At 40.9% G+C, this 14,045-nt stretch overlaps 2 long non-coding RNA genes across 2 annotated transcripts in view; one reads left to right on the top strand and one right to left on the bottom strand.

Annotated features, from left to right (window-relative positions):
• Positions 1-1,850: 1,850 nt before the first annotated feature.
• On the bottom strand, positions 1,851-2,588 carry LOC107834273 (uncharacterized). Its single transcript, XR_001660064.1, has 2 exons — positions 2,102-2,588; positions 1,851-2,070 (listed from the first exon to the last, which is right to left on the bottom strand). It is a non-coding gene; the product is annotated as an uncharacterized LOC107834273 (long non-coding RNA).
• A 6,376-nt stretch (positions 2,589-8,964) lies between these two features.
• LOC107834271 (uncharacterized) overlaps positions 8,965-14,045 on the top strand; it is a 14,731-nt gene continuing 9,650 nt past the window's right edge. Inside the window, exon 1 of the long non-coding RNA XR_001660062.1 lies at positions 8,965-8,975. This is a non-coding gene — a long non-coding RNA (uncharacterized LOC107834271). The remainder of the gene's footprint in view (positions 8,976-14,045) is intronic.

Genomic DNA, 14,045 nt, shown 5'->3' on the forward strand with positions numbered 1-14,045 from the left:
ATAGAGTTTTTTTTTATTTTAACCCAAAGATTATAAATGACAAAAAGATAAAGCTCATAAAAGAGGTCAAAGAAACAAAATTGAGCTCAGGCAAAAATGTAAACAAACTGGCTGCCCAAACAAACATAACTGACCTAACAAAGAAATGACACACAGGGGTATATATACTGGCTGACTAGACCAATTAAGACACAATATGGGTAACTTAACAGAATACAATTACAAATAACACAAAACAACTAACAGTACAGCTAAATTTGGCTAAACTAAAGACCCAAAATATAAAAATCTAAAATATTATAGTTTAAATACTAATATTTACTTAAATACAAAACTTATTTAAACAAAGAAACTACAAATTTCCCATGCCAGCAAGAACTAGTGGTGCAGTCCAATCAACATTTAAGCTTGCTGAGCCCTGGCCCTCATCTTTGTCTGACCACTCCAAGGCAGGTAAGTACCGGCAAAACAAAGAGTTAGTCTTAAGCAAACAAATTAAACTTTAAGTTGATATAAATACATATGTTAACTAAATGTGCGCGCTAACAAAAAGAACAAATGTATCCAAATCAACTAATAAATGTTTTACTGAACCTAAAGTGTTGTGTTTGTATGAAAAAATAAATTCTGCATAAAAGAGTTACTGACTTCTGACTTCAGAGTGTGGCCATGGATTTGGCCATCACACACTCCCCCACTTCCTGGTCTTCACTCTGGCATCGAGAAAGGTAATCAGCAGTGGTGTTGTCTTTGCCGGGGATGTAGGAAACCTAAAACCAAAAGACAGCAAAACAAAAAAACAACCGGGGGGTCCCCCCAAGAGTCCCCCACACTCTCTAGACACACGAGAACACTCTGATCAGTCTGAAGTGTGAATTCTCTTCCTAGCAAATAATATCTGAATGAGTCAAGGGCCCATTTAATTGCCAAGGCTTTCTTCTCCACAGTTGCATATCGCCTCTCTCTTGGCAGCAGCTTCCGACTGATGTAGGCAACTGGATGTTGGTCCTCTGGTGGTCCCTGCAGAAGCACTGCCCCAAGATCCTTTTCAGAAGCATCAGTTTGCAACAAAAAGTCTTTTGTAAAATCTGGTGAGTGCAAAACTGGATTCTTACTCAGAGATTCGCTAATGTCCTTAAACGCTGCACTGGTATCTGCTGTCCACCTAACTTTGGTGGGACTTCAGGAGCCCGTCATGTCTGTTAGGGATGCTGCTCTAGCTGAAAAATTGGGGATGAATCTGTGGTAGAATGCAGCCATGCCAAGAAAAGACTGCAGCTGTTTCCTGGTTTGTGGGAGCGGACAGGATGCTATCGCATTGATTTGATCAACTTGAGGTTTCAGAGTACCACCTCCAATGGTCTGAAGTATCTGGGGCACACCCCCAGATACTGTATTTCGATTCTAGCAAGAGCACACTTTGCTGGATTTATGGTAAGGCCTGCCAAACGCAGCCAATCCAGGACCTCCTTTAGATGGTCAACATGCTCTTCCCAAGTTCCACTGAAAACCACAACATCATCAAGGTATGCAGAGGTGAATGCTGAGAGCCCACAGAGTACCTGATCCATTAGTCTTTGAAATGTTGCTGGGGCCCCATGCAGACCGAATGGCAGGACGGTGAACTCAAACAATCCCCAGGGGGTGTGAAATGCTGTCAGCTGCTGGGACTGTTTGGTGAGAGGCACCTGCCAGTAGCCCTTAGGCAGATCAATAGTTGTTAAATATCTTGCTTCCCCCAGGTGCTCAATGAGGTCATCTATACGTGGCATTGGGTAAGAGTCAAATTTTGATATCGGAGTTGAGGTACCTGAAGTTGATAGAAAAATCTTATTTTGCCATCCTTTTTCGGAACCAACACAACAGGGTTGCACCACTCACTTGTTGAAGCTTGGATGATTCCTAGAGACACCATGAGGTCCATCTCCTCCTTCAGCTCCACCCTTTTTTGGGTATCCTGTAACTCATACGCTTTATAACAGCGTCTGATTTTAGAACAATGCTGTGCTCCACTAGAGTGGTGCGACCTGGGCACTCTTGAAATATGTCAGAAGTAATAAGAGGTGTTACCTGAGACTATTGCTCGCTAGTGAGGTGTTACCTGAGACTATTGCTCGCTAGTGAGATGGCTTAGGTCCAGCACAGAGGATGTTACTGAAGACAAATAGTCATTAACTTCTTCCTCCTCCTCCTCCACTTTGTGAATAAGCAACACCTCAGTTTCATTCTCCTTCCGTGGAACCCACTCCTTGAGAAGGTTAACATGGAGCACTCGACTCCCTCGCTGGAGACCTGGTGTAGAGACTTGATAGGTAGTAGGTCCAGTTTTCCTCAGTACTTCAAAGGGTCCCTGCCACTTTGCAAGCAACTTGCTGTCAGAAGTTGGCAACATTACCAAAACCTTCTGACCAGGAGCAAAACTTCTGTGGCGAGCTTTCTTGTCAAACCAAACCTTTTGGCGTTTCTGAGCAGCTGCCATGTGACTCTGAGCCAACTCACTCATCTGCTGCAGTTTATCCCTCATATGGAGGACAAATTAAATAATGTTGACAGGATCCTCTTTACTTTGATCTCCCTCCCATGCATCTCTCAGCCCTCTCAGAGGGCCCGGTAGAAAATGGTATATCTCAGCACTTCCTTATAATATCCTAAAATTATCTATAGACATATTGTGCTTTTTTGAGAGATACAGGAGACTCTAAGTGGTCTGAAAAACGACCACTGGGTGGCGGAATGGTTTGCTAGCCAGAAAAATAGCCAGGCAAACCCAGAAACTAGATGGAGCGTCCCGGTGGTCTGCCCTTGGGGGGGCGGGAGGGCGGTACCGCCCCTGTTGAGACTATGCACAACTTCTGAGTGTTCCCAAGAGCGGCATTGTTTATTAATTAATCAGAAAATAAGTCTGATTAATTATTATTGTTTGGAACCACTTCCAGAATTTAGGATTCTGAAGTGACTAAACCTTCAATGCAGACAGAACATCTGCATAGTGCACCATGAGATTAAAGAACATTATTATTATTTCTACAATATTCCAGTACTAGCAATTGCCTAAATTATTTTATAGTCGGAAATTCTGTATGAATGTTGTCTTTAAGTTGTGACGCTCATGTGCCACATTTTTTGAAAGTGTTCAACAGACCCTGAGGCAACCTGGCAGAGAGCTATGTCAAATTAAGCTACAACATCCCTGTCACTATATACTTACTGATATAAATATATCAGTATATGTTGCTTCTCAGAGTCAAAACGTTTGAAAAACTTGAATTCATATCAGGTTAGTATGCATCTAGTTTTACTGCAAATCACTAAAGCAATCTACATTTTCTCAAACAGAAAACCAAAACAGTATAAAAATAAGGACATTTATTTTCCTTTTCATTGTCTGCAGTTCTTTACATTTTTTTACTGTAGATATGAACCATGAGAATACTACATGCATCACAAGCATCAACATAAAGGCCATCAGGACAGATGAGGATACAGGGTCACCCTATTGAGCGTATAACGTCAACGCAGGAAGTTTTTTTTTTTATTTTCCAAATAGCAGTGCTTGTCTAACAAGGCCAAATGCTTGTCCCTGCCAGGGCCTGAATTTAACAGAGGAGGTGATAAAAGGCCCTGGCAGTGACAGACTTCTCCAAACTGACTAACCTACACAAAGGCCAGAGGAACAGCGACAGCCTCCCAATGACCCCTGGATGAGCTGACCAAGTCTTGTCCCAAGCTGAACTGTCCATCCAGCATACTTTGACAGGAAGTAATTTTGGGAGAACTAAAAAAGCACCACAGGAAAAAATGAATTTATAAACACACAGAGCCTTTCAACAGTATGTATTATTCTTGATCCCTCCACGCTGGAGGGACTATGTTTCTCGGCTGGCCTGGAACAAGTGGCTGGGGAGAGGGAAGTCTGGGCCTCCTTTCTTAAGCTGCTAAGAAGATGGATGGATGGATGGATGGATGGATGGATGGACTCCTTGAGTTTATAGCCCCTTTCACAAATCACTCTAAGGCAGGATTAGAACACTTTTTTTTCCCATCTCCCTGTGTTTTGCAAAATAACAAAGGGGGTCTAAGTCAACCCATCGCCATTACACACTTGACTCTCCAGACAAGGCAGTCTCAGTCCCATATCGACTGACTTGTACAAAGACCAGTCTACGTAAAATTCACAGAACAAGTTTCTCCGAAGTGTTCAGGGAAAAAGACATCACTGGACTTCAGCTAAATAAAATTCCTCCAGCAGCCCTAATGCAGAAAATAACATAGAACCAAACAGTTGTCACATCTGATGCAAGTTAGATAGCCTTTTTCTATGGGTTTATGAAGTAACTGTTCCATGAAAGAGGATTTTGTTGCTTAAAATGTTTATTTTAGTCTAAACAAAGTACATTGTTCCAGTTCGACTTTTAGTTGAGTTTAGCAAACCCCACACAACAGACGTCAATCCCAACCAACCAGTGCTTGGTAGACTAAGTGACTGCAAGATGTAGTTCTCTAACACCAAAGTTTGGATATATACTTTTCCAAAAAATTGTTGAAACTTGCACAATAAAGCAAATAAAAAGTCATGGATTAAAAATTAAAAGTTCTCCAACTTAAAAAAAACTCTGAAAACACCTGAAATGTTTGGGAACGCACTTCTCAAAGAAACAATTCATAATTATCCAGACACCATAGTGAGCTGTTGACTAATTAAAAACACAGTGAAACAAAACAGTCTGTAGAAAAATCTCCCACGTGGTAAAATAAACAGCCATCATGAATCAAACCACTCCAGTTGTTTATTGCCAATATAGCAGCTCGTCAATTACAACCGCCTGCTTTGGCAAATAATCAAGTTAATCACGACTGCTCCTTGAAGCTGAATATTTCCTCAATTGAATTTATTTTTTATTAATCAGAAGAAGTAAATTTAGCATCCTGTAACCACAGGTAGCTGGGGGATAAACTGTAATATTGTAATTAATATATTGAAGTATTTCAGGAGGGACAATGACAGGTTTGAATGGGGGTCTAATGAAATGGCATCGCAGCTTAAAGCACTACTTCATTCGCCTGTTCAGAATAAGTGTTTATCAAAAAAAAAAACAGTCTCCGTGGATTTATGGCATTGTAATTTGACAAACATATGTGTGTGTCAGTGTGTGTGATTGCAGAAATTCACTCAAAAACAACAAATCCACCAATTTTTTCACACTAATGCATAATTGTGAGTTTATTGCAAATTTTACGCCAATATTGCTAACATTTGATATAAGTGAAGCTAACTCCCACCTGCAGGCGGCGGTATTTCTTAGCCTTATTGGATGTCAAGATATGATGAGTAAGAAAAATTAAGATAATTAAGTTCTTTAATGATCAAAAATGTTTGTGTGTACAATTCTTGTTTTTTCTCATCTTTTTTCTGTATTTAGATTTTGGTTGAGCTTTAATGATGAAAAATTCCTTATAAATATTTCTAAAATACATCAGTGAATATAAGTGAATTTGATTGCAAAAACAAAACCAAAAAATAAATAAAAATAAATAAATAAAAAAAGCAATCGTGAAATCCAGACAGATTTAGAGATTTGCTCATCATGATGGTCTACTAGCTTAAGGAACTACTTACAAAGGGGATTTTGAGAGAAAATGAACAGGAGTGTTACTTTGAGCAACTTTCTAACCCTTCTCTGACATTCTGAAAGTTTTTTGCTTCTTGATCAGAATCGATAGCAGTGAGAAATGTCCTTGGCATTTCTTTGCATTTTTTCAACATTAATTCATGCAGCTTGCCTCCATCCAGCCATGTCTGACTGCATATGTGTCAATGTGTGAGCGTCCATGGCCTCTGGCACACTGACACCTCTCTGTCCTTTAAGGAGGAGATGAAAAGCATTCCCGATGCCCTTCATGTGCTGCAAGGAGACGGCAGGAGAAAAAGACAGACAGGACACAGAGGATATCGCTTTTGTCCTTCATCTGCCCCAACAATCCTCGCCTTCTGCTCCATTACGGATGAGCATCGAGTCCCGAAGACGCTCGCAGGTATGACACAGCTGCCGCGCTCTGAATCACACCAACACACACGTTGTTGGGCCGGTTGCCATGCTCTAGATAATGGATTGCTGAGGGTGAAGCTTGTTAGCCGGTCACAGCTGACACTCCAGACACACAAGAGGCAAAAGCCAAAGAACGGAGCAGAGAGCAAAGGATACAGAGACAGCTCTGTTTGATCCCTCGGTCTGAAGCGCTTCATGATTCTTTTCCATTTTTTCTAATATTTTTCTCTCTGTAAGACAGATGGATTGGACCGCTGGTCCTGACGTCTCTATTAAAATTACATTACTGGCTGTAAAACTAGGGCTTTGGCTCATCCAGGAACCAATTCATGATCATTTAACTCACATCTGTTTGTTAGCTTGGTATTTACGATGTACTTCGTGGGCTGAGAAATGTCCAAACCGGCCTCGTCTTATCGGAAAAGGTTAACCAAACAATGTTGTACGTCTTTTTCTGTTTCTCATTTTCTTTGCTCCTGTGGAGCAACCGATCTTCTGAACAGGTTCGAACATAAAACGGACCAGCAGGACTTGGCAGTGGTGCCAGATTGTAAATTTTTGGTTATGGCAGAGACGAGTCTGGATGCGAGTCTGGATTAATCAAAAATTAATCAAAATTAAGTTGCAAAGACAGACTTGAGACTCGTCTTACACTGATGCTCTGTAGATTGGAGACTTGACTCTCATTCAGAGTCAGGGACTAGGACTGGAGTCTCATGAAAATCATTATCTCATATAAACAGGACCAAATTTAAGCTGGGGACTGTTAGTCATTTGAGTAAGTGGTTATTATTAGCTACGCTGAGTGACCTTATTCAAAATAAATGACTGGTTGTTACCCTAACATTACATGGAAGGGATGGAACAATTGGACCAATCACCTACCAATTCCGATTTTCACTGCTACAGGTTTTTTTTGTTGGGACTAATGTAGTGACTAGTTAACTTCACAATCAGTTCTCTCTCAGGGCATCAGTGGCTGATTTTCAGACCTTCGCAGAGATAGAGCGGATCGGCTTCTCATGTATCAGCATTGTCTGATACAAAGATCTATTTTCTGAGACATGTCCTGTGGACTGATGAAACTGTTCAGCCATAATGTCCATTGTTACATTCAGAGGAAAAACAGGGATGCTTGTGCCATCCCAAATGTGACTTACCCAACATCCACCCTAAGCATCCAGACAAACAGCTTACAACGTGGCTTAAAGACAACAAAGTCAGTGCTTTGTTGTGGCCATCACAAAGCCCTGAGAAGTTGTGGATAGATCTGAAAAGGTCTACCCACAACCTTCAGTAAACTATGAAGAGATGCTTCTGAAAAGAAACCCAAAAGATGGTCTACATTATAAAGAACATTGTTCACAATCGTTTTTGTTAATTATACTTTACCGTCCCAAAATTTTGACAAGTTTGCAGTCACAAAATACACACATCTAAAGACACACACACACACACCCCACCGTCTCCCAGAAGGTCAGTCCCTCTGAGAATGTCCATTTGAAGTAAGGACCTCTGTAGCTAGCTGCTGATGGCCTGAGTCAGTATCAGGTGTGTGTGTGCATGTGTGAACTTCAACATACATGTACTTATGGATCTGTAGTATTACATTTAATCACACAAATTAAAATGTTAGATGTAAATATATGTAAGTAAGGAAATGCAATGTTTCTATTACGGGTTACTAATTATTTAAGTGTGTGTGCGTCTGTGTCTGCGTGCGCGCCTGTGTGTTTGTGTGTGATGTGTGTGAAGGAAAGACGGTGCTCCTGTGGCAGCAGTGTGTCCGTTACCTCCTGGTAATGGATCCTGATGGCCATGGGCAGGCCTCCATGGAGCGGGGGTCTGGATTTGTCTGTGTGACCTCATCCTGCTGCCCTAACCCTGGGAGGGGAAGCCCTGAGGGGCGGGGAGCCATGTAGGGGGCCGGGTCACCATCAGCATGCATAATGCTCAACATAAACACGCACTGTTAGCCTTGTTTAGTGGCAGCAGAGTCCAGGAAGCTGCTCAGACAATCTGCTCGTCTTTTGGCTTCTTTTTTTAAAATACAACTTTTGAAAAACATCCGTGTTGTGGCATTTTTATACTCCAAGGAAAAGAGCCGTCTTGTCTTTAAAGTGTTGATAAATAAGATGAATGATGCACACATATGATGAGTCTTTCCCAAGGCCATTTTAAAATTATCTCTTCAGTAAACATTAGAAAGTTTTTGTAGGATGGATTTCTTTTTGGAAGATTAAAAATGCCTTTAAATCCCAAACAGATCTTCTCTTTCTGGTAGAAAACTCACATTTTATGAGTAAAAAGACAAGAGAATTATTCTTTCCCTATTTTTTCCTCTCCCTCCAAGTAGGTGAATGTCAGAAAGAGGGGAGCGGTTCAGATAAACAGCACTCTCAGGGGAGAGATGACCTTTGAGATCACAGTCAGGGGGATAAAGAGGGGGAAGAAGAGGGAGAGGCAAAAAAAATAGGAGTACAAAGAGTGCAAATCAAGACAGCAAAGGATGGAATACCAGGAAAACTATGAAAAGGGAACACAGATTAAATATTTGAATAAGAAAGAGAAGCTACTTAAAACTTGTCTTGTTGGATTTTGACTGGTCCACTCTAGCATGGATATTCTTTGTAGCTCTGTTCCAGGTTTTCTTCTAGGGTTGTCCTCCATTCAGCTCACGACTCTCCTCGTGAAATAAAACCATCTCTACATCATGATACTGCCATCACCATGTTTATTCATGGGGATGGTGTGTTCAATCTTCAACTTTGCCCTCGTCTCACCGGAGCACCATCTACTTTATTTGTTGCCTTGTTTTCTTTTGTTCCAGTTTGATCCTGGTAACAGTTGTAGTATCCGGCCAATTCGGTTCATAAAACCAACTAGTGAAAAGACTGTGGTTCAGAGAAGACCATTCAATCCCGTTAAGTCTTTAGCTGTGTTTCCATTAGATTTAAAATAGCGTAAATTGAAATTACAAATGGAAATATGGCAACTTTGAAAAAAATACATTCTTTGATAAAAAGTTTTTGCGCTGGGATGAAGTTTTTTCTCATCTGTGTTGAAATATGTTGAAAAACTGCAATGAACACACTTTTTCCACATCACGAGTCACATGATCAATAGCCAGATGTTACCACTGGTGAAAACCACGAAAAAGATGACAAGAAGTAGTTGGAGGACGATGATTTTTTTTTCATACAATGTATGAAAAACCACCAGAGCTCCACCAAAGCTCTCACAGCATCACAATTCATAAAAAGTTGTCTCATTCCAACGTGTTGAATCCATAGCTCTTCTGTAAAATGGCTGACTACAATTTCCTCAAAACACAGCATAGCTGCTCCCAGCTAGGCGGGGCTTGTCCCTCCAATGCCTAAATAAGATGCCAAGATCTCTGATTGACTGACAGATGATGAACGCCATTGATAAATTATGACTTTTTATGTCCATCGCTGCCTTGATTTGTAATAACTGAACAAACTTATTCATTGTGATTTCATTTTATTTCTTATTTGATTGAAACACCACAATTGCAAAGCTGTATCTTGTTGACATTAGCAGAATGTCAAAGATTTACACATTTGTAATGGAAAGCCATTGACTTCTCTGACGTCTTCATAGAACAGATACATACTGGGACTCAGTCGATGAATTGCAGTGAAATATGTTTGTGGTTCTTCTGTAAAAAATAATAATTTCTCTATTCTTAGAGAAATTAAATTTTTTACTTCAGTAAAGAACACAGCAGGGACGAGTGGTGTCTTAACTCATTAGCAGGGCTTTCCCTCGTCTCCACAGGTAACTGTCAGTGGTCATAAGAGTGAATCTTCCTCACCTTCTGAGTTAGTCAAGAGGAGAACTGACGTGACACATTCCCTCATTGAGCCCAATCCTTTCAGCTCTCCATCTCCCATTTCCTCTCCTCTTAAACTTTTCTTTCCTCCTGCACCTCTGTATCTGTCCTCCTTTCAGTCTTCTGTTCGATCTCTCTCTCTCTGAGCTTTTTTTGTTGCTGCTTCTTCTCTCTCCCACAGTGGCGGGGTGACATCAGTAGCCCTAGGGAAGTGCTTCGCTGTGGGAAGGAGCCTTGGCTTTAAGTGGCTCTAAGTGGCTCTTGCTGTTTGTCTGTTTGGTTGTTTATTTTCTCCTTCTCTCACCCTGGGCAGGGAGGAGAAAGGGACACTTAGCGTTGGGGAGACTGCAGCGTGGCCAGGCGGGGAGGTTGAATACCGCTTAGGAACCTGCAGAGTTTGCATGTGAGGCGAGCACAGAGAGACAAAGTGCAAGTTTATTATTGCAGTTTGCATGCGCTTGTCATTTTATCATTAGAAATGTTCTACAAGCGTCCGATGGCTAGTGAGCATTTTATTATTTTGCTGTAATTATGATGTGTGTGTGCGTGGGGTCGTGTGATCGTATCGACAGAGCAGAAAGGTCCAGGTATGACCTTCCAAGATGACATTATTTGCCATTGATTGCCTCCGCTTTCATTTTTTTTGTCTCACTAGGAGTACAGCACCAACAATTGGCCCCTATTGTTCGGTTTTTAAAGACAAACAGCCACACTGAGTCCATTCATAAAAAAGGTAAAACAGTGCTGCAGATCAAATCTGAAAGTTCCAGCTTGACCAAGGATCAAGGCATCATATTTTAGAGTTACATTATTTGACATAATTAGGAATGTATATATGTAGACAGCAAGCTGATGCTGGAGGTGAACACAGTGAAAACAAGATTACAGTTAGTTATTCTGTGTTCCTACATTTCCACTGACTGATTTCAGTACTTTTGAAATTAATCTAAAACCTTCTAAACCTTGACACGCTCCAGTTCTAGTAACTATTCCTGTAACTACCTCCATATCCACATCAAGAAACAAGGTAGGAAATGTTAACCTGATTACATATTAACCTAAGAAATCACTTTACTTTCTAAACTATCTCAAACTTTCTGACTGGATTAATGTCTGCTGTTAGCTTAATGTCCAAATAGCAACGTCAAACAGATTACCTGTGCACACATCGACTCAACTTTCAAATTCTTTACCAGATTCAGCAACTGGAATTGTTATTCAGATTGTTCAGACTTTACTGTGGTGTTCGTTCTCTCTGGAACAAACTAACTGTGGTTTAATCAAGATAAACCTCCTTCAAAATGATATTCTACTTTTAGATTTGACAGAACGTCTGCTCTGTTCGTTAATCTGAATGAATTTAAATTTTCAGGATTACTGAAATTGGTACTAAATATTCATAAGTCAAAACAGGCCAGAATCATTTTTTTTACAATTAAAAATGTCAAAACATAACCTCATTTTTAAAGTATTTTAAGAATGACTGCTGGCAAAGGCAAGCAGCAAACACATGATAATTGAAAATCCGTCCTTTCAGATAGTTTCAGTGGAAAGTAACTTTTATTAGCCTGATTGCATGTTTTTCCAAGATGAAAGCAAACAGGGCTCTAATTTCTCTAAGTGCTATGTAAGCATGAGCAGCTAATTCATGCGCGATGCCAGACAGCATGTGCTCGTACATTGTGTGTGTGTGTGCGTGTGTTTGTGTGCGTGTTTGTTTGTAATACCCCCACAAGGGGAAACCCTGCTTTTGGGTATGGGGTCAGAGTTAGGACTAAGGTATGAATTGAGTTTTGGTTAGGGTTAGGGTCAGGTATGTGATGGTTAGGGTTAGGAAAAGGGTAAAGGTAAGGTTTAGGCTTTAGAAATGAATGGAAGTCAATGGAAAGTCCCCACAAAGATAGCAACACAAACATGTGTGCGTGTGTGCGTGTGTGTGTGTGTTTCCAAGGACCGTTGCAAGTGCATCTTACTGTGTAATGCGTGCAAGGCAAGGCAGATGTATGAATCCCCTTCACCCCCACCCCCTCCTCTAAACGGTCACCTCACCTCACACGTATCAGTGCTCGCTCGCCTCACAAATGAACACTTCCACATGATAATGAGGATTACCTGCATGGCCTCACTCTGTTCCTCTTTCCCTATGAAAACACAGCTAAAAACACGTTTGCTTTTCTGTCCTTGTGCTAGCCTCTCTCTGTCGTTTTTTCTCGTTTCCCTTGCCTCCAGAAACACACACACACGCACACACACCTCCACTGTCCTGACAGTCTCAACTTGAGCAGCAAATAAACACAATTAGCCACGGCTCTGCAAACACACATCGGGGTATTGTTCTGCTCGCGCTCAGACCTTAATCTCCGGTGGGACTTTGTGAGTGTGTGTGTGTGCGTGCGTGTGTGTGTTAATGTGTGAGGGCAGTCGAGGGGAAGCATTGGCGAGCCCAGCTGACAGAAGGGGCTTCCAGCCCTATTTCTCCCCTGCCCCTCAGAGGTTTCCACGACGATGATCAACTCCTCGCGACTTAGTCCTCGCTGTGCTAGCCTCGCTACCCTCATGCACATGCACACAAACACTGTTTGAGCATTTGGCTTGAACTCGTTTCAAACACACTCCCGGCCCCTTCGGTCAGAGCCAGATGTTACAGGGCGAACAAAGGCACCGAGTCACAAGTTACTGTTGGCGACAGCAGGTTGGGCCCCAGGTCATTATTAACACACACTCCTTCAGTTGACCGGCTCACTACGCAGCACATCCACCAAGCGCTCGCCGGTCCTTCCCCTTCAGCGGCTGCGCGTTCTGCCTGGATAATTGGAGAGCAGGTATCTGCCTGACAAGATTTCTTGCAAGAACAGCTACGCGACCGACTGCCTAATTACCGCACTTTAAGGTGCCTCCAAATGTACTAGCTCCAGACCAGCGGTCACACTCACACCAGCAGTCTGTAGCATGTTGCATGAACATGCTGCAGGCTACCTTCAGCCTTCATTCAGGCTGGAGTAGTCGATGTTAGTGAGGGATTTTCAAAGGAAACCTTGGGAAATGCAGAGTTTGTGTTGGTTTCCTCAAGGAATGCTATTGGAATGTTGGTGATCCAATAAATTCTAGTGCTGATTTACTCACAGAAAAAAAATTAAAGATCCCAACCAATCCAAGGCTTAAATTTCTAGATTCTGTGCATTTTGTTTCTAAATATGAATATAATATGAATATAGAAGGTAGCAATTGAGTTATGATAACTCTGCCTCCCACCCAATAACCGCTAGAGATATTTACCAGATCCCTGGGCACCCTACAACGATAAGCTGGTATAGACAAGAATGGATGGATGGATTGATTGATTGCAGATATTTAAATGTGGAAAACTGATGAAACAACCAATTAAACACATTAGAATGGATGGACAGATGGGTGTTTGGACGGATATCTTTACAAAACCTAACATAAGTGATTAGACTGATTTTAACAAGCCTTGAAATATAAATATTTTTCTGCGCCTTTTTGCATACTCACCTAAACCTCAATCAAATATAGTTCTATGTTTTCACACAATAGTTCAGATTTTAGTGATTGTAGGAGTTCTCTTTTGTATTTGGTAAAAAACTATGATCCATTTCATATTGATTTAGAAACAACAATACTAGTATTTTAATTCAGGAATAATTCAGAAAGCAATATTTCTGAATAAGAATTAGGTTTTCAATGGGGTTCAGTGCAGTGGTCTTCATTTTTTCCAGCACTGTATATATAAAATGATAATAAAGGATACATAAAACAATTTAAATAATGCGTGCTGCTCTAACTATGTGAGTTCTGTAAAATGCCTTGATGATGGTATTTAACCTGCAAAACATTTGTGGTTGTATCTCTGCTGTGGATCACAAACCATCAGAGATTCTTAAAATCATTGGCAGAAGTCAAATTAAAATGTAAAAAAAAAAAAATCTTGATTGAAATAGAAATATTGTACAAAAAAATAAAATAAAAAAAATGTTCATTGGAGCTCCATAAATGGAAGTGTGAGTTTTGTATGTCAATATAATGTGTCAACTTGAAATGGTCATTATTCTGGCAGACAGAAGCTGAAAAGTTTTTGAACCACTGATCTCATGTATTGAGAGAAATCAAAATAAAGAAATCTG

The sequence above is a fragment of the Poecilia formosa genome, unplaced genomic scaffold (assembly GCF_000485575.1).
Source record: "Poecilia formosa unplaced genomic scaffold, Poecilia_formosa-5.1.2 Scaffold570, whole genome shotgun sequence".
NCBI classification, from domain to species: domain Eukaryota; kingdom Metazoa; phylum Chordata; class Actinopteri; order Cyprinodontiformes; family Poeciliidae; genus Poecilia; species Poecilia formosa.